General features: G+C 44.3%; 1 long non-coding RNA gene across 1 annotated transcript in view; it reads right to left on the minus strand.

Annotated features, from left to right (window-relative positions):
- Nucleotides 1-5,250: 5,250 nt before the first annotated feature.
- The window catches only part of LOC128322253 (uncharacterized), an 87,244-nt gene continuing 71,752 nt past the window's right edge, over nucleotides 5,251-20,742 (minus strand). Inside the window, exon 4 of the long non-coding RNA XR_008305627.1 lies at nucleotides 5,251-6,144. This is a non-coding gene — a long non-coding RNA (uncharacterized LOC128322253). The remainder of the gene's footprint in view (nucleotides 6,145-20,742) is intronic.

The raw sequence follows: 20,742 nt of genomic DNA on the forward strand, positions 1-20,742 counted from the left end.
GCCGAGGGCTGCCATCCTGCTCATCTGCAGGGAGAGCGGGCTTAGCCCGCTCTCCCTGCACACCCTATGGAGTCAGGTCTCTGTGATCATGAGACCCGCCTCAGTATGATCTTTCCAACACAGCATTCTCTGTCATGGGGATGATCTCTCCCTGAGGACACCTTTGTCTGAATACAAGATGTGCTTTAAGAACACATCAGCATGGAGCAGGTTGTGTGGCCATGTGTTCTCTTTTGACCTGGACAGTTCTTTATTAGGGTGGCTGTCTGGATTCCTGCCCAGTATTGGTTCATGTTTAGTATGAAGTGGGTTTTTGAGCTGAGGTTTTGTCCATGGAGTATAATGTAGGGTGGGGGCAGGGGACATCAAAAACTTTTGCATTGATTGTCAGCAATAGTTGAAAATTGTAGGCATGGCTTGGTGGCTTCAGGCCTGCAAAATTTAAGGCAGGTGGGTCCTAAGGTTTTTCTGTAGGCACATGTTACATTTCTGTCTTTGAAGTTTGTCAGTGGCAGCAGCCACTGATCAGAGATACAGAAGAATGCTTTTTCAGTGGGATTGGAGGAACATTAATTATTTCATAATTCTACTGCTAGAAGGTTCGATTTGGGGGAAAGGGAACATAGGAAGCTGCCATATACTGAATCAGACCACTGGCTTATCTAACTCAGTATCATCTTCACAGACTGGCAGCAGCTTTTCCAAGGTTGCAGGCGGGGTCTCTCTTAGCCCTGTCTTGGAGAAACCAGGGAGGGAACTTGAAACCTGCCCTTCCCAGAGCGGCTCCCTCCCCTGAGGGTGCTCACTAGGGATGTGCATGGAACTTGTTCAGAGGCTGTTTATGGGCCTCCAAACTGGTTCGAAGGTGGCAGGGGTCTCTCTTTAATAGCGGGGTAGGGTGCACTTACCCCTCCCGCCACTTTTCCTCTGCCGGCGTCCGTATTTTGCAAAGCCGATTGGGGTGGCAGCATACCTTGCTGTCGCCCTGTTGCCCTCATCTTCTAAATATGACCGGAAGTCAACAGTGCACCTGCGCGCGCTGTCATAAATGCATGTGCATGACGTGCATGAGCCCGTGCCAGCACACCCCAGCGTGTCGGTGACGTCCAGTCATATCTGGAAGATGAGTGAGGCCAAGTGAGTGGCAGAGGAGCTTCCCTGCCATAGGGGCTGCTGGGGCACGTTACGGCTCCAAACAGTGTTCAGGTGCCGCCGCTGTGGAGGTGAGCACCAAATTAATTTGCTTTTAACGGTGCCTCCTGCTGCTGCCTCTCCCCCGGAGGTGCGTTCACGGGCTGCCACTGCCTGAAACCTTGGAGAAGCTGCAGCCAGTCTGTGTAGAGAATACTGAACTAGATAGACCAATGGTCTGACTCAGGATATGGAAGCTTCCTATGTTCCTATATTCCCTCTTAATTCAACACACTTAACCACTATGCTTGCTCTCACTCTAGAGCAGGGCTGCACACCTCCAATGCCCTGGTGGGCCGGAACCATCCACAACTTGGCGTGCTGGGGCCAAGGTCAAATTCTTAGCACATTATTACATTAAAATATTATTAGTTACTTGTGGATCTATGCCCCCTGTCAGTGGACCCATAGTTTTAACCAAGGATAGTGGACAGAGAATAGGTCCTGTCCTTGCTCAATCAGTGGGGCCCCTAGAGTGCATGCCAGCCCCAAACAAATGCCAAGTCCTTTCCCTGAATTGCTGTTGCTTTCAGGCTGCAATGCTAGGCATGCTTACATGGGAGTAAGCCTCACTGGGCTCACCATGGAACATATTTCTGAGAAAGCATGCACAGGATGCTGCCATAAGGCAGTTTCCAGTTCCTGTGTTGCTGCAGGATACCCGGAGGCCAGTAAAATAGTCCCTGCGGGCCAAATCCATTGTGCAGGCCTGCTCTAGAGCTATGGTATGCATGTATGTGCTGAATTACTTTGTGTATGTTCCTTTAAGAGAGTTGGTTGAAGGGAAGAGTAATCTCTGCACTGTATGTATCCCACCTGAGCTGAGTTTTTCCAGTTTTGTTGAGGCGGCACAAGAGTGAGCTATCTAAGGATGCGAGGCAGTCACTAAACAAAATCAAAATTGATGGAAGCCTTGTTTCCTCCTTTATTAAAACCATACGCAAGTGTCTATACAGACATATACATTGCTATGTTACTATGTTCCTTTTAAAAGTTCACGATCTATACTCTATAACAGATTGAATGTACATTGAATGTAATGTGGAAATGAGTCTTCTATTTACCTCTCATTAGACCAAATTGACACACTGGGCTTTGTCACAAGAGGAAGCAGGGGAAAAACACATTTCTTTTTAGAGTTCTGCTCTGGAATCCTTCACCAAATCCATGGGGGAGACCTACAGAATTTGTTGCCAGATTTTAGTTATTTCTGGAATTTGATGATCACTCTACTCTTGTGGGGGGGGGGGGAGATCTACTGCAAACCATATTCATGTTTAATGTAATTTTTTAAAAATCTATTTTTTTCAGGTAAGGCTCCTCTCAAAAGCTCTCCAAACATGATACAAAATACTTTATTTTGTCTTTTCAGTTTATTTGTTCTCAAAGCAGATCACAGTGTTACAAACTTGTATTCTGTAGTAGTCCAGTTGAAGCCAATGGGATTTATCTAAAGTAAACACTGACAGGCATGAAAAAGAAGCAACGCTCCATATTACTCATACAGATTCCCACTGCCAAGAGGAAGGCAAAAAGGAAGGGAGATCATTTCATTTCAAATTAAACCAGACTCAGTTACATCCATTGAAAAGAAGTGGGACAGGTTTAGGCCTGCCTGAAAGAAACTCAGAGGGCACCTCAATCCTTTCCATTTCACTCAGTTTTTGAGCTCTGTCCTCTTGGAACTTGCTATGACTTTTCCTAATTGCTGGATTAAAAGCAATGCCTTGGAATATTCTTATCTACTGTTAACTTAACAAGTAACAACTGCGATTCACAGGGAGAGAGAGGAAAATCAGTTTCCAGTTCAAGAGCTTTTTGGAGAGAAAGGGAGACGCTGGCAGTGAATGATCGTGTGTCACAGCCAAGAACAGAGGGAGGGGGGAGGAAAGGAAGAGAAGTTACAGCAGTCTGCATTAGTGGATTCTGGCAGCAGTTATCAAAATCCCAGATGTCTCTTTGCTGATGTATGAGTAATGACATGGCTTGATGTTTATGGACAGCTTGTGTTCTCATAGAGAAGGTGTAAAGAAGAGCTGTCACTCTCTTCTGCCACAAGATGTCACTAGTACTGCTTGGGTGCCAGATGTGTATTGACAACATGTCGCTGTTCATATTATTCGCAGGGAGCCTTTAATTGCTCTCCCCTCTGTTTTTGTAGATGGCATTGCAGGTTTCTTTTAAATCATTATTATTAATAGTGTTGACGCTACAGAAAAAGTCCTCTCATTTTAAAGTTTTCTGCAAGTGTTTTTGAATTTTCAGAATTACCCCTGGAATTTAGATTGAAATGATGTCAACAGGAGAGGAGACCTACAAGCTTCATCATGATGTGTGTCTCTCTCTGTGTGTAAGCATGACTGTGATTAGAGTCACTATCAGAACACTGCATTTTAACAAACTTTATTTGTGCTTTCAAAGGCAGTTTATCAACTTTCAGAGTGTGGATTAATTGCAGCTCTAAAGACAGCACTGCGTATTGACTTTCTGCATGCCAAAGGATATCAACAACATCACAGCCAAACCCTATGGGAATAAGTCAGAAGGATGTCCCACTGAGGCTGTTCTCATGAGCAGCCTAGCTCAAGCTAGGGGAGCAGCCTAGCCTGGGCACGGAGAAAGGCCCATTACGGGCTTCCTGTAGACGGAGCCATTCAGTCATTTGGGAAGGATCTGGCTCACTCTTGGTGCCCCTGCCCCCATCACCCATCCCTCCGCACAGTGGCATTGTTATAGAAGGAGGGGAGCGGGAAGGCACACTCTCTCACTGCAACCATTTCCTCATTCTCCCACACAGCCAGTGGCAGTTGTGTTAGAAGGTAAGTGAGGGAACACTTCCCTCCCCTCCTCCCAGCAACAGCCGCCACTGCGGCCTACGCTGCCCCCATCCCACTGCTCAGTGGCATTTTTAAAAAAGGTGAAAGGGGGGACTTTCCCTCCCTCCCCTCCCCTCCCTGCAGCTGCAGCCACCCTCAGAGAGGGGTGGCAAAAGTTGAGAAGCGGCAAAATTTGCTGCTCAGATTTTGCCCCCCCCCCCGCAAATGTCTACTCTGCCTCTCTGTTTATCCACCACTGTGCAGTGCGCTCGGTGGGCAGTGCCATCTGGCATACCATCTGGCCAGGACATGTCATTCCGGAGCTCTGCACTGCCTGGTGCAGCGCTGCTCGTCTGGGAGCACACTGCACGCTCTCAGCAATGTTTGAAGGATCATCTGGGGGAAAGGTAAGGTTTCTCTGACTCTCTCCCCCCCCCCGCCCTCCTGAATGGTTGTGTGAATAGCTCCACTGATTTCAATGGGCCTTACACCACATATGGGTAAGTTACATGTTATGTTAATAACATGCTTGGCTCTGATGTGCCTGGTTTTTATTATCTCAATCAGGAGTGAGCAAAAGTGGCCCTCCAGCTCTTATTCAACTCCCATTCTCCATGATGGGCACTGTAGTTCAACAGCAGTGGTGGTGGTGGGGGGGGAAGGTTTGCCCACCCTTGATCTAAATAGTAGGGATGTGACAAAACTGGTTTGCCCAGTTCAGTTTTAATCCAAACTGGATTGGAACTGGACTTAGCATGTTTGGTTTTGCCCCCTCCTGGCTTCACTTGAGTTCAAGCTGGTTTGAGGGTGGTGGTGGGGGCGTTAAAATACTGTAAAATAATGAATCACTGTTGCTGTGGCTGTGGCAGCTGTGTGGGGGGATCTCTGTTGGCTCCCCCTCTCCCTGGGGAAATTTTTAACAATGCCCAGCCTCCCCCCCCCCGAGTCTCATGATGCTGGTTCAGCCCGTTTCAGGACCATTTCAGCAATCTGTGTGAACACGGAGGCCATTTTTGGGCCGCCATGCATGATCATGGGCCATTTGCATGATCATGGGCCATTTGCATGATCAGTTGCGTGGTCATGCAAATGGCCCATGCGTATGTGCAGGAACCCCCCAAATGGCCACCACCCACACACAGAGGGCCAAAATGGCCCTGGAACTGGCTGAACTAGCCCCAGGAGACTTGGGGGGAGGCCAGTGGGGGGAGGGGAAGCTGCCAGATAACCCCCCATGGCTGCTGCAGCACATAATGAGGCCACTGTAGCCAGTAGTAATCAATTCATTATTTTACAGTATTTTAACATGCCACCACTGCCACCCTTGAACTGGGCCAAAACCGGCCTGAGAGGTTCAGTTCAACCTCGGACCGAACCAGGTCCAGTTAAGTTTGAGGTCAAGCATCTGAACCAGCCCCATTCGAGTGCAAACCGGTTCGATATTGAACAAGTTTGCACATCCCTATGAAATAGTAGCCCTGGCAGACCCGAACAGGACTACATTGTGGGAAGGAGGTCCTTAAATCTTTGCCTCAGTTATGGTTTCATTTCAGATTGGTCCCCACAGCTGCTATTTGTCCCCAGAGGGAAGCTCCCTTTGGTACTAAGTGTGCACAGTATTGTAACCCCTGAATTGTTATTGTATAACTCTACTGAAATGCATAAACTGCAAAGAGTATCATTTTGTCTTTGGTACTGAGAATGCATAATCCATCTTAAACATGGGCTTTTTTCAAACATATCTAAATCTTATCCAACTAGCTCTTTCAAATATTATTATACTTGGACTAAATGCTGTTCTTCAAAATAGGCAGAGTACATGTATAAATTTATTTAATACATTTATATGCCTCACCTTCAGGTGTGTTTCCAGGGAAGTTTAGAAAGAGTGGTTCTTCTAGTACATAGTAGTACATCCAATAAAACAGTAGACACGAATACATTAGAAGTGGAGATTCTTTTGTAATTCCCAGATGTACCACTGAAAGTTTATTTTCCTCACCATATGCATGCCTTTCCTTGAAGAGCCACCTGCTTCTGTGAGGGGTCTTTGCCTGTCTTGCTCTGGTTCTGGACTCCTTCGTATCTTATGTACAAATTATTGGCCACATGTGAGAAACTGTGAAGTAGTATTTGCCTATCAAGAGAACAGAAATACAGTATTCTCCCTATACTGTGTTAGATTTCAGGGGTTAGATTAATTGTCCTGGGTACTACACTAACTGAATAAAAGCAAGCAGACAGTTTTTATTCACTATTCATAATTGCATTTGTATGGGGTCCCTGTATATGTGGGATTGTTTCTGTTGTGGAAGTGGTTCTGTTTAACACGTGAAATGGGAGACAAAATCTCTGTGAAGCATTTATTGGAACCCAACATATTTCAGCCACAGAGGCTTTCTTCAGGGGCAATACTAAAATAACATTTTAAAAATGCAATTAAGTCACTTCATAAAAATACATTTGAAACAAGATAAAATGAAATCACTAATAACATATCATGTTTATGGCTACTTACATTTGTAGTATTTCAGAGAACTTGAAGAAGTAGACTTTTACTTCCTCTCAAGCTTACCCCATTGCCAATAGACCCATCTGGTAGGGGTGTGCGAGCCGGCTCGGGTTGAGCTAGGTTCGAGTTTGCGTTGACTTGGCCTGAGCCAAACTGGAACTGGTTTGGTCCAAGCTCAGACTGAACTGGGCTCGGTTCAAACCAAGTCAGCTCGGATTCCCAGTTGCCATTAAAGGGGGGGGGCAGGGGGACATGTAAAAGTTGAGCTGCCGGGGGAAAGTTGAGCAGGCAGGGTAAGTTAAAAGGTACCTTAGAAGAGCTGTTAGTGGTGGCTGAAGCAGCAGGCTCGGGGAGGCAATATGGGTGGAGGCGGTCTTCCCCTGCATAGCCTGGGCTGGTAAGGGCATGGTTCTGGCCTCTGTGAAGGCATGGAGGTAACTAAAATGGCCTCCATGCATGTGCAGAGGATGAGGAGGATGTGACCACAATTGTGACCACAATTATGTGGTCATGCAAATGGCCTCTGTACATGTGTGACCTCCATGCCTGCACAGAGGCCCAAACCAGTCTGGGAGGCTGGGGGGGGGAGGCTGAGGGGGGAGCTGCCACCACCCCCTACCCCAAGGCCACTGCCAATGGCACTTTTAAAATACGTTTTTACTCCCCTCCCTCCCGCTTGGCTTTTATGGAACCAGCAACCTCCAGTTACTTCCCTGCTGCGCCATTCGGTGGCTGAGTTCTTCCTGTTTTATCCACCTGTTTGACATGTAAAACAAGTTTCTTCTTTATGAGGAAGTCTGACAGTTCTGGCTCTCTACAGATATACAGACACTGCTCACCTTAATCACTTAGGACAGAGGTTCCTAACAGGGTGTACTAGTACCTCTGGGATACCTGAAGGGCTCCCAAGGGGTACTCGGAACCCTCCTGCCTCCCCATGCTGCAACCATGCTTTCTGTTCCTCATCTGAGGATCACCGGCTTGAAGCTGACACATCCTCAGCAATGTGTTCACTGTAGAAAGGGAGGGAGGAGCATGAAGACCTGCCACCTGACCTCTTCTTCTGAGCAGCTGACTATGCAATGAAAGCTCAGCGTACCCCTCCCCGCAGCCTGACTGAGAGGCTTCAGAAAATTAGCACTATAATGAAATTAATGGGACAAGTAATAATTTGTCTCCCACACACTAAAAATCTCTATGGGGTACATGAGCTGAAGGTTTTTGACAGAAGGTTTTGACAAGGGGTACACCTGTTAAAAAAACCATTGGGACCCCCTGACTTAAGGTGACTCATATGTGGGCCCTATGTGACATTTCACAGTCTTATGTGCTATAAACGGTGGCAACAAACCTCCATCCCACCCCTAGCCTCTGCTGCCGTCCTCCCAGTGTGCTTATAGAATAACATGCGAGATAGAATCCACACACTTATATCCGATATGATCCATCTATCCCTTTTTGGCAAAAATAAGATTGCCTTTGTTGATATGGGTGTGTGTACATGTGAGCTCTCTGTGTCACAAGTCATGTCCTACGTAAAGGAAGGGGAGTGTGGGTTCAAGAACTCTGATTGTAAGATCCTTGGATTGCAGGGTCCCTTGGTTACCCTGAGCATCATGCAGAATGACTGTGCTGTATAAATAACAAACAAATAAGACTTGCTATGGATTCCCACTATATGTAAGATGCTGATGCCAAAGGCTTCCCAGCACTGTATGTTTTGAAATTTGAAAGCCAATCAGCAACTGATTTGTTAAACACTTCAGTCAAAATAGGCACCAAAGCAGATGAAACTGTAGTGGCTGTGCGTACCTCCTCCTCCTCCTCTTCCTTCTTCTTCCTCTAAACAGAGATATGACTGAAGACTAATTCCACTTTACACATGTAGTGAATGGACAGTCACAGAAAGCCCAGCAAGTGCTTCATGCAGACATCTTCCATCATTCTGGTGAAGCTTGAAATGCTGAGCTTTGTGTGGCTATTTGTGGTTCTGGCATCTGTATGCTCCCACACACTGAATTTCCTCTCCAAGATTACGTCCTCTTTGGACAGATGTGAGACAACAACATGCCAAGCCCTGGAGCATAGGAGGAAACAATAGAGAGCTGTTGAATAGATGGCAGTAAAACCAATAATGAATGTGCCTTTAGTGAAGGCCAACTGAAAATTGGCCTGCAGCATGTGAAAACTCCAGTGAATGTAACAGTTGGCCATACTGTGAAGCAATAATATGAGTAATCCACTACACTCTCCAAATTGCTGTTCAGCACTTGATGAGGAGAGAAATTTGTCTTCATTCATCATGTGCTGAAAAACAATTTGGGTCATATGACAAGTTGACCAACATACTTCAAAGTTGGTGAGGGCCAATTTTGGATTTTGTACATTAGCTTAGGCATGGATTATGGAGTTATGGTCTCCATATGATAACTTCTTATCACAAACTCTGATGACAGTTTAAAGCACCACCTCTTTTAAAAGAAACTATCTCAATGTAACTAAGGCAAAAATACTTAGAAAAAAAACTAAAACAGATACTTATAACTAGAAAGCCTGGCCTCCTTTTTGGAAACCACAATGGACTGGTTCAGATGAGTCAGTCAGATGGTTCAGTCAGATGGTTCAGTTGGACCATCTAATGTGTGGTTAGGGCACATTCTGCTCCCCCAAGCCAGTGGTCCATGATCAATCATGTGGTATGGTGGTTCATCTGAACTGCTCCTTCACACGCCATCTAATACTTGCATTTTAGACTATGTGTGTATGTGGTGTTTTGTCCGAATGCCTCCACATTAGGAACATGCATGTACCTAACTGTGTAATAAGCAGGAGCATTCAGATGTATTGTCTGAACTGGTCTACTGACTTTTGGAGTTTCTGTCTGGATATCTTAGGGTTGCTTCCACACTACCTTTTGTCTGGGAAAAACAGCACTGGCAGCATTTCTTCACTCACTTTTTACAGGCAATCCAAACGAGATTGTCAAATTATTGCATTCCAGTCTTTCTTTCAAGTTAGGGGGTCTGTTTCTTTCAATTAAACACTTCCCGTTTCCATATTCAGCCAGCTTCCATGGCCAGTGCAGCTGGAAGATTAGTGCTTAATTTCCTCTTATTTAGTTAGTATTTGCCCAATTACTAGTTTCTTTCCATGACCCCCCTCCCCTTTTGCTTTCTTTTATAGCAAACTAGTGTTATTTCCCTATAAGAGGAATAAATGAAAAGAAACCAGTATTTTTATTCCACTACCACCTGTTCCCAGGACAAAAACGGACTAAATGAGGGGAAATTAAGTCAATTCATGAATTAGTCAATTCATGACTAATCCCAGGAGCCACACTGACCATGGAAGCAATAAAAAAGGCTGAACCTTCCTCAGTAAACAGGAAGCTTTCAATAAACATTAGGTAGGATCTTTGCAGAATGGGACTTGCTTGTATTATAGAAAGATCTTAGCCATTTGGAAAGGCATTGCTGGGTAAAATAATGCTGTATTCTGTGTGGAACCTCTGCTTTAATTCCATTTCCAGCTGATTGCGAGGAAAAGCAATTCTTCAGCAGCACTCAAGGGCTCTAGTGTGAAGCCATCTAGGAATTAAGCACTTCCACGTCCCTTACTGTTATTGCAATGAGAGATAGTTAAGTGCATGCTTAACTTCCCCATTGAAAATCCTGGAGACTTAAAAGTGCTTAACTTGGTTGCATTGTGACTGCTAATGTTTTGTTTTCTCCCCTCATTCCAGAGTGTTTTAAATTCAGACCAGGAAATCCTTCCTCATGCAAATAGCCCGTACATAACTGTGCATAGAGTCATATGCTAAATCCTGTGAGGGAACTCATTGGAATTAACGGAAAGAGCACTGTGAAAATGTGATATAGGGAATATAAGTCAATGAATAACTTTGGATGCTAGAGCAGGCCGGTGTGTCTGGTTTAGCTCTCAGCTGCATTAGCATGTCCATTACTTAAGTGAGTGAGATAACAGGCCTGTCTTTAAGGCATAACATTCCAACTTGCTATCCCATTAGGGCTAGGCCTGGTCAGTTTGTTATTTCATTCCCACATAGCAACCTCTGGGATATGGGATTAGCTTGCCACAGTTTATTTTTAAGGAGCTGGATTTTCTAAATGTGTCCACTAGATAGCACAATAAACTTTCTTCCTCTTCTGTTGGGAGGGGAAAAAATCCTTTTTCTTTTCCTCCCACCCAAAGAGCCATTAGCCTTTCAAGCTCAGAGTAATGGTGCTTCAGAAAAAGATCAAAGTTTTTCAGATAAGTATTCCTTTACACAATGTTACTGACACTCTGCTTTGTAAACAGTTTTTTCCCCTTTCCCCCTCCCTTTTTTTTTGGTTAAAAAGGACATATAAACATGCCAAGTGAGATAGATAGACTGTCACTTTTTCTTTTTCTTGCTTGCTTTGTATGTGAGTTAACTGCTCAGTGAGTATCATGGTTGGGTTGTACTAATATAAATGAACTCAGGCCTGTCTTTTGTATAAACAGTCAAATAAAAAATGAAAGGCATATGAAATAATGCCAAGCACGAATTGTGTTGCAGGAACATTGTTTCAAACTTTGATCTATCTCTTTTTTAAGGCCTTTGATGGGAAAGGGCTGTCTTGTCTCTTCGAAAGGAGAGCTTGAACCAGCAATGAAGCAGTGTACTAATCAAGTTCCAGTCTGGATTCAGATGACCTTTTAGTTTCTTCCCTTAAACAGCCATGAGACAATAAAACCAAAAGATGTTTGGGCGAAGCAATGAAACAAGTAATGGTTTCAGATGAAGAGTTCACTTCATGGCTGAGGTGGTGAAGCTACCAGGGGATGACTGAGTTTTTCCTGTGGCAGCCAGTCATTTAAATTTTCTGACATGAAGTAAAACACTTGCCCAGTTCGGATATAATGAGAAACCACTGAGGTTTTTCTCACGAGCAGCCTAACCCTGCCTGGGCTGTCCCAAACAGGATTAAGCTGCTTGTGAGAAGCGGTGGGATCTTCGCGGATCCCTTGGCTCCCCTCCCACCTAACCCCCTTAATAAACCTGGCTTTTAGCCGAGGTTAAGGCTGCTCTTGAACCCTTAACCCTGCTCCTGGGAATCGTGTGATTCACAAAGACAGGTGCATAGAGTGACCAGCAGAGGGGGGGAATCCCCAATGCAATGTGTGTAATGCAAGTTCTGGCACAAGTTCCAGCCCCAGATCTCTCTGCCCTGCTCTGTGCTTCACAGAACTGCATGGAGCAGGGCTGTCCGTGTGGGCACGCAGGAGGCGCACCAAAGTCGACTTGCTTAGTCGTCTCGGGGGAAGGTAAGTGGGAAACAACCTGCCCAGGACAATCATGATAATAGCCTCACTGTTTCCTGTTGTGCAACAAGTCTTGGAAAGCCAGAGGCTCACATGCTCCCTCCTCCACTCTCCTTTTCTTTCATACCTGATAGGAGGTGAGTGGAAACTTATATTTTTGGTTTGAACTAAGCCACAATTGCCCATTAGGTATGAATACAAGGCACTGTGGTTGATTCAGTTTCATAACAAACTAGGGCCTGAAACTGTGGTTTGTTCTACCTAAACCACAGTTCCTTCAGTTTGTCCATACCAGAAAACTGGTTTGTTCAAACTGAAAGTGGCGTTAAGTCTCCTCTTCTTACACAAGGAAAAGGGCTGTGCTGGCTCAAGCCCTTCCATCTCGCACCAGTGAACAGAGTGTGCTACTCTTTTGCCCCTGCTGCACACCACTCTCCCTCTCCTGCCGGAGGAGGAGGAGGAGGAGGAGGAGGAGGAGCATTTTCCTCATTGTTCTCTCCCTTGCCTTCTCGTGTGCTGTCACTCGTCCTCTTGCTCCCACTCCCTAGCTTTTGAAAAGGTAGAGGACAGGAAATGGGGAGTGGAAAGAAGTGTGGAAGAATAGAGTTCGGGTGTATCCCACCACTCTGTTCCACCACACTTTCCACTTCCTAATTCCCAAAAAGATGGGGAGGATAAGCTGCCACCACCACTGCCTAATAAAAAGGCAACCAGGTGTGGAAAGTGTAATAAAGTGGCTGTTGGCAGTGGACAGAACATGCTTGAGGCAGCTGCCTCACCACACCACACTAATGGGTTAGTCCTGAAATGGGGCAAGGGGGGAGGGGAGGGAGAGTACATTGGCTCACAGTTCTCCAAAACTTGTCCTCATACCAGAAAACTATGTTTCTTATTTGTTTATTCAATGTATATACCACCTTTCCTAAAGTGGCTCAGGGTGGTTTACATGAAAATCCAAAACACAAAACAATTAAATTTTTTTAAAAAACCAACCAACCAGATTAAAATTAAAATTATCATTAAAAGCCAGGCTAAAAAGATGGGTCTTTAAGGCACACCTGAAGCCTTCCAAGGAAGATAATCCACTTATATCCACAGGGAGGGTATTCCACAGCCTAGGGGTGACAACTTAGAAGGCCTGATCCCAGGTTGCCACCAGTGGCGCCCAAAGACGGACTCATCCTGATGATCTTAATGAGTGGTGGGGATCTTGTAGAAAAAGGCGCTCTCTCAGGTAACCCAGACCTAAGCTATTAAGGGCTTTCAAGATAATAAGCAGCACTTTGTACCTTGCCCGGAAACATATTGGCAGCCAGTGCAACTGTTTAAGAACAGGCATAATGTGGTCTCTCCAGAACACTCCAGAGATCAATCTAACTGCTGCATTTTGAACTAACTTAAAGCCACCTAATGGCACAGTGGGAAATGACTTGACTATCAAGCCAGAGGTTGCTGGTTCGAAACCCCGCAGGTATGTTTCCCAGACTATGTTTCCCAGACTATGGGAAACACCTATATCAGGCAGCAGCTTTATAGGAAGATGCTGAAAGGCATCATCTCATACTGTGTGGGAGATGGCAACAGTAAACCTCTCCTGTATTCTACCAAAGACAACCACAGGGCTTTGTAGGCACCAGGAGTCGACACCCACTTGACGGTACACTTTAAATTTTTGAACAATGCACAAAGATAGCTCTCATTATGCACATGCATGCCCTGTTGTATCTGAACCATGCTATTAAAGTCAAAGTGTGAAAATTTGAGTGGATTCAAACAATCAAGAGCAGCTACTGATAAATGGGCTATTCTCAGCTTGACTCAAAATCAGGGCACCAAATAACAAGCATTATTGGACAACAAGGGGGAATAAATCTATATTTTAATAAGAAGAAAATAGTTGAATCTTACCTTATTGCATTATTAATCTTACCTTACTGCCCACCCCGCCCAGCCAAGTTATGGCTACTTATCACATCTCAGATGCAGCTAAGGACATGTCTCCGAAAAGTACAAACATAGATGCTTTTACTCTGCACGCACACACACACAAACACAAACTAGCATAAGGTATATTCTTTTAAATGTCATTGTTGATTTCTCTCTCTCCCGAAAACCTTCCTCCCCAAAACATCAGCATTAAATACAAATTAATTCTTCTACTACAGCTCTAACAGTAAAACCATCTAATTTGCATGTAATGATAAGATTTTTGGAAAGGAAGTTTTGGTCTCATAATAAGCTTAAAGAGATAAGAAATCAAAGGTTATGGGGAAAATCTTATAAATAAATACAAATATTCTTAATAATAATGATAATGTTACCTTTTAGGGGGCTTTTAGAAAGCTTTCTTTGATTCCGTGGCAGGCTTGGATAAAAACGGACTTAAATTAAAAGCATGTCTTGTGTTTGTACAACACTTTATGTTATGTTTGGTAGATGGGAAATACTGTTCAATTTGTAATAAAAGGTAGTATTCTAAACTAGGCAAATTTGTGTTCTGAACTGAGTGGCATTATCAGGATGTTTCCTGGGGCAAATGATAGTTGTTTAGAAGCCTGGTGCTTGTGACCAAGCGTGGTAATGAGCTTGTTCTCACAAGCAGCCAAGCCCAGGCCTGGGCTTGGCTGCCCGTGAGAACTGCCCGGATCCATGCAAATCTCAGAGGTGCTGCAGCACCAAACCCAACGCGTAGCCTGGCTCTTAGCCAAGGTTAAGGATGCAAATGCGTCCTTAACCCCGACTTCGGAATTGTGTGTCAGCACAAGCTGCTTGCAGCTCATGCTAACACGGAGACAGTTGCCTAGAGTGCCCGTCCCCTGGGGATATCACTCAGTGCACTGGGCTTGGCACGTGGTGCACTATGGGATTTATGGACGCTGGGACGAGTCTGGGCCTCTGTCATCCGCACTGCTTCCGGCAGCGCTGGTCATGTGGGTGTGTGGCTTGCATGCTGCCTGGGCTGCAAAGGGTCGTCTGGGGGAAGTTAGGTTGAACCATGCCTCCCCACCCTGCTTCAGATTGTTCTGTCAAGCCCAGCATAACCACTACTCTGCAGCTGCTTGGACATTTGGAGAAGAGCCAGTAAGAATGAAATTGCTATGGTTAGAGATTATAATGATTGTCTCCCCTGGGAGTTATTCTCACATGGCTTCATGCTGCAGGGTAAATGTTGAGTGAAGCCACTTCGAAGTACACTCGCGGCTTTGAGGGAAGCAGCCCCTCCCCTCTACTCTCGGTTTTTGTTTTTGCAAGTTCACATTGCATGCTTCTGTGTTTTTCTTTTAGCCCATGGGGGTGGGGGAGAGATTACTAAAGAGCTATATCTGCATTTCTAAAGAGAGTATCACTCTTACAATGCTAATGATTCTACATCAGTGCCTCTCCTGATCTGGTCCAGCATTTTCAGAAAAAGTAGCTTAAAACCAGCATTTTCAAAACCCAGAAATACATCGAGATAAGCTAGAATTCACAAGACAAAGCCCGATTTGTGTATGGAGTGGGTCCAAGGATCTGGAAGGGACTTCGGGGTAAATTTGGTTGGTGTGTGAATGCACACACTCTCTTCTGAAGGAGATTCGGGGTAGAAGCCCTGTCTGTATAGCTTTCAAGTGATTATAGTAGTGTTATCATGCAGTAAGATTTAAGCAACTACTATGTGGTTCCTGCTAATCTGTCATTTTTAATTTCCTGGGTAGCTGATGAACTGTGTGGTGAGCCAGAAGATATAGCCAAATGTTTGTGCATGTTTGCACATTCCTTACGCAAAACTAGTCGCTCTCCTTCACTCAGAATACCCCTAAATGCTCTCCAGCATTTCCCTGGGGAGCTCTCCTGGGGTATATTCAGATTTTTCTCTGAATCCACCCCAGAGCCTGTGTTGCTGTCTATGAATAGTTTTAGTTGGATGTATGTATGTATATGTATATGTATGTGTATATATATATGTGTGTGTGTGTGTGTGTGTATATATATATATATATATATATATATATATATATATATATATATATATACCATTCTTCTTCCAAGGAACCCAGAGCTGTGTTTTTCTTCACCCTGTGTTTTTCTTCACCCTTTTTCTTCACCCTTGAGGATATTTATGTAGAAAGTGGTATATAAGTTAAAAACAACAACAACCCAAAATAAGGGTCTAAACATTAGTCTAAAAGTTAGACAGGATGGAGCTTAACTGAATATTTGTTATGAAAACTATGAAGCGGGTCTCACGATCAGTGAGACCCGCTTGTCCGAGTTAGTGGGGAGAGCGGGCTAAGCCCGCTCTCCCCACAGACGATCGGGAAGCCCTGCCGGGGCAGGCGGATCAGCTGCCCACACGACTGCTGGCTCTGTGACAGAGCCGGTGGAGGCTGGGGAATTCAGGGGCTGCGCGGCCCCCTGAAGCTCCAGCATGGAGGCATGCTGGAGAGACCCCAGAGCCAGGAGGCTGCTTTTGAGCCTCCCAGCCGGGGGTATACTTGTGAGTAGCTGTGGCGCAGAGCCGCACCGCAGCAACTAACAAGCAAGAAAAATGGGTTTGCGGAGCTCTCGCTCCACAAACCCAGTTTAAGGGGAGGGTTACTTGAATGAGTTACCTGCTCAGGAACCACCAGGCTCGCAGCCAAGCCTGGTGGTTCACACGGTATGCAAAAACCAGGCTAGGCTCCCTAGCCTGATTTTTGCAGACTGTGTGAATAGCCTCCGTCCTTATCTATCAAATGTGAAAGATATAGGCCCACCAAACTTGCATACAGTTATTCTGTATGCAAACTTGACTTTGTTATTCATGGGGGTTCTGTTCCTGCCAATTTCCATGGATAACGAAACCACAAATAAAGAGACCTTAACAGTGGTCCCTCTTATTTTTTTCATCTCTGTGCAGAATCAGTTTTGTTCTGAGTGGCAGTACCAAGGCATTGTGTACACACATGCATTTTGAGTGGGGCCTTCCTAATTCAACCTGAGCGGGATCTAAAATTAACTGCGCAGATGTCAGAAAACTTGTGAGCATGCCTTAGAGGGAACAGTGGACCTTAACCCTATGGGGATTGGGGAGTTAGGTTTCTAAGCACACTGAAGTATGCTGAAAATCACAAGAAAAAGCAGTGGGGAGCAGAAATATGAACAGCACCTTGCTCTTCAGCTCCTCAGTTCTCCAGCAATGCCCCCCCAATTCCAAATCCCCCGATTTTGGGGGTTTTTTTAGAATTGCTTTTACTCCTTTGCAGAAAAGAGCCACAAAATGTTTCAACACTACAAAATTGTGGCAGGAAATGATGTCAGAATTCATTTCCGGCTACTCAAGAATCGCGGATAGGTGAAAATAACCACATTTTCATGCTGCAAACCGAGAAACTGGGTCCCTAAGGTCCAACCACAGATATGCAAAACCGCGGGTGCCGGGACAGCCGGTAATGAGGGCCACCTGTATTATAAGAGAGGGAGTATTTAACCACAGTAGCAAACGTGGTGGCTGCTGCTATGTCTGGCATACTTTATTAAACAAATTTTGGATCAACAGCATTGGAATATACACTGCCTTACCATCTAAACCATGCTTCGATTTGGAGGGAAAGTTAGGGGGCCCGTAATTAAATTCACAAGCCCCACCCGCTAACTCTCTTCAGTTTAAACCAAATCATCCTTCCATAGCCACCATAAGCCTGAAATATGTCTTCATATTTAATTATTATACAAATGTATATTTTCCAACATCATAGAAATTTAGCTCTCACTATAATTTTTGAAAATTCAGAATTGTTGGCTCTGGCACCAATATATGTTGAAGCATGGCCAGAACCTGAGGGGTATACTCGTGGGTCAAATGGGCCGTAAGCCAGAATATGGCTTTAAAAAAGCCAAACTGGCAACGTGTACTACATACTTATGTTTCTTCTCACAAGAACCCTGTGAAGTAGGTTAGGCTGAGAGAGAAGTGACTGGCCCAGAGTCACCCAGCAAGTATCATGGCTGAATGGGGATTTGAACTCGGTCCTAGTCCAGCACTACACCACGCTGGCTCTCTTCTCTGAAAATTTGACCATAGCCAGACCAGAAAGTTGATATTTATTTATTTATTTATTTATTTATTTATTTATACCAATCAACAAAATATGTGGGAATATGTTTCAGTATGATGTAAAGGGTGGAGCACAACAGCTGCAAACAGACTGGTTCCCAAGGACATGCTATCACTCAACGGCTGCAGTATCAAGTGGTGATTTGCACATGCAAAAGTGCAATGGGATATCAAACTCCACAGGTAGGATCTTCTTGCCTACTCAAACAGATTGCTTTCAAAGAGTCAATTCACACATTCAGCAGAGTAATCTGGTGTGGACAGAAGTTAAGAGACAGAATTTAGGATTGCCAGGTTTAAATCTTGCCTCTGCCATGAATTCCATGAACTTACGATGTGATCTTCGACAAGCCACTTTCTCTAAGACTCAGCCTCACCCTGCCCCACCCTTAAATAGAGGGATAATACTCACTTTACAAACAGTGCTGTTTACTAATCCTTTACCAATACCAAATAATATAATTGTTTGATTAGTAAAGATTATTTATCTATTTAAAATAATGAACTCCCACTTTCTGGAATCTTCACAAGCCATCTAACAACACTAATTAAAAAGGAAATGATAACAAAAACAATAAAAGCAGATAGAGGTTGGATAAAATCATAGTTAAAACACCTTAGCTAAAAGTTTTGAGGAACAAATAGGCTTTTATAGCACACATAAAAATAGCAAGAGTGGGAATCTGGCAAACTTCTCCAGGATATTTTTCACACAGGGCTTTTAGCTTGCATCTCCTCTAGAATGGAGGGTGTGTGTTCACATATCGGCCAGATTTACCCCGAAGTCCCTGTGAGGTATTGGGAAGCACTTCACGCACGATTCAGGTTTTTCATTGTGTATTAGAGTGTATCCTGGTTTATATTCAGGTTAAAAAATCCACTTTTTGTGTGGGTTTTTTGGGTTAACTTTGAGTTCGCAGTAAAGCCTCACAGTAAACTTGCAGTAAAGCCTACTGTATGAAAAATGCCTAGGGAGAGAGTTCCAAAGCTGTGGGTGCCACCACTGAGAAAGCTCTGGTGCTTGCTAAATGCATTCCCATCCATGGTGGAGCAGAGAGCAGGACTTAAGAGGCTGAGTAAAAAGGCCAGATAGCTGGCCACCATAGGCTTCTGCAGGTGAAGAACTTTTAAGGAGGTGAATAACTCTGAAGTACTATGTTATTTCTTATTTTTATTATGTGCAGGGATGTCAAACTGTGGCCCTCCAGCTGTTGTTGGCCTACAACTCCCATCATCCTTGGTTACTGGCCATTGTTATTGGGGATGATGGGAGTTGTAGGCCAACAACAGCTGGAGGGCCACAGTTTGACACCCCTGAGGGTACCTGTTGAAGGTTATAGTACACAAGTGAACTTTTAATGGTTATTTGAAGTTTCAAGAAAAAATGCTGGATGATCCAGACAATATAAATGAATAATATGAACTATGCTAATAATGACAGACGAGCAGCTATCACCTACTTTAATAAGTTTGTTGTCTTAGCCTGTATATGAACACAGCTAAACTACAGGTAGATCTACAAAGACTTTCTCATCTAAGACAATAAGAACCTCTACAGGCAAAATGTGTCTGGTTTTAAGAGAATTGTTAACAGTATTATGCTATGTTATTACGTTACTACACTGTTAGTACAGTATAGTAACACTATGGTTACAGTATATTACAGTGTAGTAACTGTTACTACACTGTTTGGATGTAGGAAAAAACTAGGAAGCATATCAAAATAATTTTATGAAGCTAATTATACTCAGTGCAAGAGTATATTAGTATACTATGAGTAATATTGTATAATGATCTTCTTTGAGACCTTTTATATTAACTCCTGATCATTTCCTCAACATATTTCTAAGGAAAGAATTGCTCTACGTTTTTGGAAATCTGCTAGAAACTATGTTTCTAGTTTACTTTAAAACATCTAGGAGGCTAATTTCTATTCCTTCTCCTACTTTATCCATAAGCACAACAATATAATATATGTTAACCAATGAAAGGGTGCTTTGCTCAGTTCCTTATGAACAGTTCCTCCACCCCCCATCCCTCCTGGCTAACTCTAAGGAACACAGTTGCTGAGTTAGCAAAGCACAAACTGGCTTCTCACCACTGGGACTTCCTTCCGACCAGCTTGCAGCCTTGAGAAAAATGAGCTGGATCATCTCAGCTTAGTCCCCAATGAGCAGTAGCAGTAGATCACTTTGCAAAAACTAGACACGCACAATTTGGCACCATTGACAGAAACCTCTGCAGCCGGAGGCCTGCAGGTCTGAGATAATGTGCAGCTAAAAATCACCTTTTGACCTCACCCAGGCGGTGATTTTGAGTCACAAAGATGGAGACTGTTGTGGGACACTATAATGTAAGTGTGATTGTATGGCAACCAGCATCTCTCCACTGGACAAAGAAGTGCACATAATGAAACAGGGTAAGTACAAGGCCACAACAAGTGGTTCATATCTTAGGGTAAGCTGCAAAGAAGGTGGGCACTGGAATATGCTCCCTGCTGGGTTTCCCTGGCTTGATTACAAATGGCCCAAACCACAAAGAAGAAAGCAGCTTTTGGTTTGAATTGGTATCTATGTGGCTTGACTCCTCAGAGACAACCAAGATGTTGAAGTATTGCTTGTATCAGGAGTGGAGGAGCCAAGGAAATGTCTGGCGTGTGGAGGGTGCTAGAAAATAAAGTGTGTGGCTGTTGGGATTGTGAGGAGAGGTATAGAGTTAAAGGAGAGCCAGAATTTGAATTTGTGGAATCCGGCCATAGTCATATTTTATCCAGGGTATGCAAGGCCTGGATAAGCTATTTCGCTGGCTTCCAGCAGTGAGACAGAACAGGGCAAGGGATG

This window comes from Hemicordylus capensis, chromosome 4 (genome assembly GCF_027244095.1).
Source record: "Hemicordylus capensis ecotype Gifberg chromosome 4, rHemCap1.1.pri, whole genome shotgun sequence".
In the NCBI taxonomy this organism is placed as follows: Eukaryota; Metazoa; Chordata; class Lepidosauria; order Squamata; family Cordylidae; genus Hemicordylus; species Hemicordylus capensis.